Genomic DNA, 6,000 nt, shown 5'->3' on the forward strand with positions numbered 1-6,000 from the left:
TAGGTTGGTTATTAGTAATGTGAGATTGCTGCTTGCCAAGAGCAACTGCTATATGTGTGTGGTCATCTGTCAATTGTGCTTACTGGTGATTTATCATCTCTGGCTTTTCCATATCAAGATTTGATGCAATAAGACTATGCTGAATAACACATCATTGTTGTCTTAATGTGTCCTTTGTTTCCTTGTCGTGCAGAAATGTAGTGATTTTGTCGCACCACATGGCTAACTTTGTGAAAATGAGCCTTATATTGTGCAGCATTTCCTGTGGTTTTATAAATCATCAGAGCCTTTTTGTCTTAGCTGCACCATTTTAAAAAGAAATGTGTAGCTTAAATCTCTAATTTCCCCCAGGCCATCAGCTGCCACTTAATACTTTTGAGTTAGCCAACAGCTACATTAAGAAGACACAAAATGAGCTTTTCGCATAATAGCCAGCTCTTGCATAACAAAAATGAAAAATCTGCGATCTTGTCAAACATGTCTTTGTCTGGCACGATCTATAGAGCAGTACATGTCCTGTCTCTCTACCCAACCCACTATTTAGTGTGTTTTTTCTGAGGTTTAAACAGTAAATCAGGGGAATGAAGATTCCTTAGGTGGCTGGCATCATGACAGGATTTATACCTCTTAATTGTAGGTACAAGTAATCTTATGTTAGTAGCCACAAAAGACTAGTGGGCTATTGACCAGGAGCAAAATCAAGGGCTTATCCACACTTCCCTTTCTCCCACTGCTTTTCCCTAAGGAAAACAACTCTTTAGCACTCAGTTGGAGCAAACAGCAATTCATTTTTTCTCTGGATTGACGTTTGTGTCGATTTAGCACCAAAGAGCTGATTTTCCCTGGGAAAGGAATGGGGCAAGGGGAAAACCACTTAGACCCGTGCTTTCCGGACATGGGACAAGCAGAAGAGTGGACAAGCCCAGTGGACTTCCGGTTGGTCGCCCGGTATGGCGGACGGGAGCTCTTTTGATTGCGTTGAGCTTTGAAATATTATGACTGGGTTCTCTTATATTTTCAAAAAGTGTTTACAGGCACAATTCAGAAGCCCATGTTTTGATTAACATTACACCTTTGCTGCCTTACCCCATTTGTAGTGCTTCTTCCTTTGAATTTTAAGGGGGGGAGAGTGTAAACTCTGTTCCTTAGCAACCTCTGCCCCAATTCAGATGTAATAATCTCAATAGATGAACTTGGACTTGTCATCTTCTCATACATTCCTTGTCCTTTGCCTGGCACCTCTTCCTTACAAGATCCTGGTTTGTAAGCAGCAGTTAAACCATAATCTGTGTCCAGGTCAAATCTGTGTCCAGGGCAGCTGTTTACCAGCTCCATCTGGTACGTAGGCTGAGACCCTATCTGCCTGCGGACTGTCTCGCCAGAGTGGTGCATGCTCTGGTTATCTCCCGCTTGGATTACTGCAATGCGCTCTACGTGGGGCTACCTTTGAAGGTGACTCGGAAACTACAACTAATCCAGAATGCAGCAGCTAGACTGGTGACTGGGGGCGGCCGCCGAGACCATATAACACCGGTCTTGAAAGACCTACATTGGCTCCCAGTACGTTTCCGAGCACAATTCAAAGTGTTGGTGCTGACCTTTAAAGCCCTAAACGGCCTCGGTCCAGTATACCTGAAGGAGCGTCTCCACCCCCATCATTCTGCCCGGACGCTGAGGTCCAGCGCCGAGGGCCTTCTGGCGGTTCCCTCATTGCGAGAAGCAAAGCTACAGGGAACCAGGCAGAGGGCCTTCTCGGTAGTGGCGCCCGCCCTGTGGAACGCCCTTCCAGCTGATGTCAAAGAGATAAACAACTACCTGACATTCAGAAGACATCTTAAGGCAGCCCTGTTCAGGGAAGTTTTTAACGTGTGATATTTTACTGTATTTTTGGTTTTTATGGAAGCCGCCCAGAGTGGCTGGGGAGGCCCAGCCAGATGGGCGGGGTATAAATAATAAATTATTATTATTATTATTATTATTATTATAATATCACAGACAGTATGGGTGTTATGGGAAACTATGATCCCCTCCTCCCACAAAATCAGATGATTTATGAGGAGGGAGTATGAGGGTATAAGGGTTGTTCTAGATGTGATTGTATTTATTGATGATCGTTGTTTGAAAGAGGCCTTTACCCTAATGTAATTTATGTCAAGAAATAGATTGTGGAATCTTCAGACTTAGTCAAACAAGGTGAAGATGTTGTATGTTTGTATGCTTATATGTTGTATGTTTCCATGTTTTCAATTTTAGCTCTTGGTTTCTTGCAAGCAAAAGCAACATCTACCCTTGCATTGATTTAAAAGTTATTACAAAATTAATTTCAGCTATATTTTCAGAAATGCTACGCATCCAGTATTCTCAGCAGATGAGGTCATGTTTAGGAGTTGGCATAGCTCAACAGAATTTTTGGCCTTGGCAAAGTGTTACCTTGGTAGACTAAACTATGAGGGTTGCTAGTTTTCTCAAACATTGCTAATTTAAACATAAAATTTGGTCTCAATTTTAAGCAATTACATTAAAAAGTTACTTTTCATTATTTAACTCAATCAGCCTGAAATTAATAAAATCTTTACAACCACAAAATGTGCTGATTAGGGCAAGCCAAAAGCCAGAGACTGCAAAATTAAAACAAGAAGTGCATAGTAAAGTACAATAAAGTTTCTGATATTTCACTTTAGATTTGGGTCATTCCACATAGCTCTCATATTTAATATTCCATGTAATCTTATGTAATTACATTGAGTGAAAAAGTGTGTAATTCTCCACCCCACCCCTCGGGGCTGAGGAAGGATTTAATCTTTTTACATTATACCATAGATTTGATTCTACGGATTTTATCCACACACTCTGGTTTTTGGCAAGTAACTCATGGACAGGCAAAGAATAGCAATGTGCATCTTTCCCTCCCCTCTCCTTTTTGTAATCATAGAAGCTAGAAGCCATTGCAAATAAATCTTCACAAGAAGAAGAAGAAGAGTTTGGATTTGATATCCCGCTTTATCGTTACCCTAAGGAGTCTCAAAGCGGCTGACAATCTCCTTTTCCTTCCTCCCCCACAACAAACACTCTGTGAGGTGAGTGAGGCTGAGAGAATTCAGAGAAGTGTGATTAGCCCAAGGTCACCCAGCAGCTGCATGTGGAGGAGCGGGGATGCAAACCCCGTTCACCAGATTACAAGTCCACTGCTCTTAACCACTATACCACACTGGCTTCTTGTGCACATCTTGTGTTTGTGCTGCTGAGGAATGGGTACCGTTTGTAATACAATGAAGAACTAAAGCAGCACTGTATTCTGTTGCAGAAACCAAAAATATATATACAATTCTTTTTTCCCTTTTTCCTTTTATAAAGATGCTGCAAATACAGTGTACAGTAGTGATGGAGACTTCCAGTTGCTAATGTGTGTGTGCTGATGACGGCCTCGCCAGCTAAGATGAACACTTTGTGGCTTCAGTCATTGTCTAATTCACAAACACACCTGTTGTTATTTTGTGTATCTTTTTGCCTTTTAGATAGACCAGTGTTAGGGAAGATCGGCTCCCGTGAACACAGCCAGTGGTCAGGGTCAGGAATAATGAAAGTATCATTCTAGTAATATCTGGATAGCCACAGGTTCCCTATCACTGTTTGGACTTTGGAAGATGCCACCTAAGGATGGTAGAAGGATTGGCTACCCACGATATAGACAATTAGAAGCTTATCATGAGAAAGAAAGAAGACACACAGCCCAAATTGTGATTTGGCATTGAGGCAACCACATTTTCCTTATGCTTTACTGATGTGGTCTTATGTTTCTATAGACGTTTATGCATTTTATAATGTTTGCACAATATGGGCTGTTGTATATGTTTTTAAAGCAATCAGGCAGTTCTCTTTAATGTTTAAAATATTTTTTAAGTTTTCAAAAAATGCTGGCAAAAATGCTCTTGCTAAAAAAAATGCAGAGAGAAAACTATATTGACACCATGTAGGGAGTGGCCCTTGACTATATGTTTAAAATACAAAAATGGTAAAAATAAATCTCCTTTCTACTTGATTGGACGAACATGAATCATGCTTTATAGTATGAACAAAAACGACACATTCCTACCCCATGGAGTTTCTGTTTAATTTTTTGGCATTGTGGGATGAAAAGAAGTTGACGGAGTTGAGAGGCAAGAGCTCAAATTAATGTTCTGGTGAAGGAACAACCCTTGCACATTTTTTTGAATTTTGAATAAACTCACCTTTGATTTTCATACTGTGAAGTTAAAAATGGAATAGTCCTTTGAATAGTGTCTCACTTGCAATTCAGGCTTGTATGATTTTTTTTGGTATGTGTGTTTAGTACAATGAGATTTGTCACTTATGGGTAGAGAAGACCAAATTCTTTTTGGGAAATCACATTGAGAAAATACAGAATATTATTATCCATATATTATGGATAATATAGTTTATTTTAAAATCACGAAGAAGAATGAGCTCTTGACAAATTGCTTTAGCTAACCCTGTGAAGCCAGGTTGGTGTATAAAAAAGAATCACTGTTCCAAATACCAAATACTCTTTTTCAATGAAAAGAATCACTCAGTGGGGAAGTAGGTTTGCAAAAGTGTGGAGGGAAGGGCAATGAATGAACTTCTATAGAATAAATATCAGTAGGATTCTTCATGCGGTATGAGCAAGATGTTTTAAGAAAACGAGAATCCCAGTGGGGTAGATATTATTTTTATTATCATTTATTAAATTTATATACTTCACTTCATCTGAGGATCACAGGGTGGTTTACTGATAGCCTAAATAAGGAGCATGGTATTCAGTAACTGAAGTCCGGGAATACAGTGGTGCCTCGCAAGATGAAATTAATTCGTTCTGCGAGTTTTTTCATATAGCAAATTTTTCGTCTTGCGAAGCACGAAATCCCATAGGAATGCATTGAAATTCAATTAATGCGTTCCTATGGTCAAAAAAAGTCCAAAGAAAGCCAAATCTGGTACAACAAGAGTTCATTAACTGCTCTTTAAAGTCACCCATACTGTAAAGAGCAGTTCAAAAATTGAAGGAAAAATAAATTAAGTTTCTAAACATGACAGAAAAACATTTAAAAATCAACAAAGTGTACCGTACATTTTCTAAGACTCTGGGGGACCACTCAAAGAAGGTTCCTCTTCCACTCTTTGCTTATTGCTGAAGAACCTGTCCATGGTCTGCTGCTTCATCCGCCTTTTCAGCACCTCCCTGAAAGGCGACATGACCCTCATATCATAAGTGTTCCCAAGGTCATGTGCCAGGTCCCTGTCAGGGTGGTGCCGCTGTGCAAAAGCCTGCACATCCTTCCACTTCTGGCAAATGTCCCTCAGTGCTTTGGAGGACAGCCGTTCCTCAGTTGCTTCCTCCTCTTCCAGCGAGGCCTGCTCCTGCGCAGCCTCTGCCTGCAGTTCGAGCAGCTCCTGGGTGGTCAGCTCGTGGTCGTGCTCCTCCACCAGCTCGCTGACGTCCTCCTCTGTGACCTCCAGTCCCATGGTCCTCCCCAAGGCAACAATGTCCTGCACCACTGTTGACTCTGGTGCATCAGAGTCACTTGGTGCCACACAGTCCGGCCACAGGCTGCGCCAAGCGCAATTCAAATTTCTCTGGCTGATCCCGTTCCAGGCCATGGTGATCATCTTCAAGCAGGTGACGATGTCGAAGTGGTCCTTCCAGAATTCCTGCAGGGTGATGGTGGTGCAGTCAGTCACCTCGAAGCATCGCCTGAAAAGCTCCTTGGTGTAGAGTTTTTTGAAATTGGCGATGACCTGCTGATCCATCGGCTGGAGCAGTGGCGTGGTGTTAGGCGGCAGGAACATGATGCTGATGAAGCTGAACTCCTCCAACAAGTCCTCCTCAAGGCCTTTAGGATGAGCAGGAGCATTGTCCATCAGAAGCAAAGCCTTCAGCGGCAGGTCGTTGTCCAGCAGGTACCGTTTGACAGCAGGGCCAAAAGCAAGATTGACCCAGTCCACAAACAGCACACGTGTGAC

Source organism: Podarcis raffonei, chromosome 2 (genome assembly GCF_027172205.1).
Source record: "Podarcis raffonei isolate rPodRaf1 chromosome 2, rPodRaf1.pri, whole genome shotgun sequence".
Classification (NCBI taxonomy): Eukaryota; Metazoa; Chordata; class Lepidosauria; order Squamata; family Lacertidae; genus Podarcis; species Podarcis raffonei.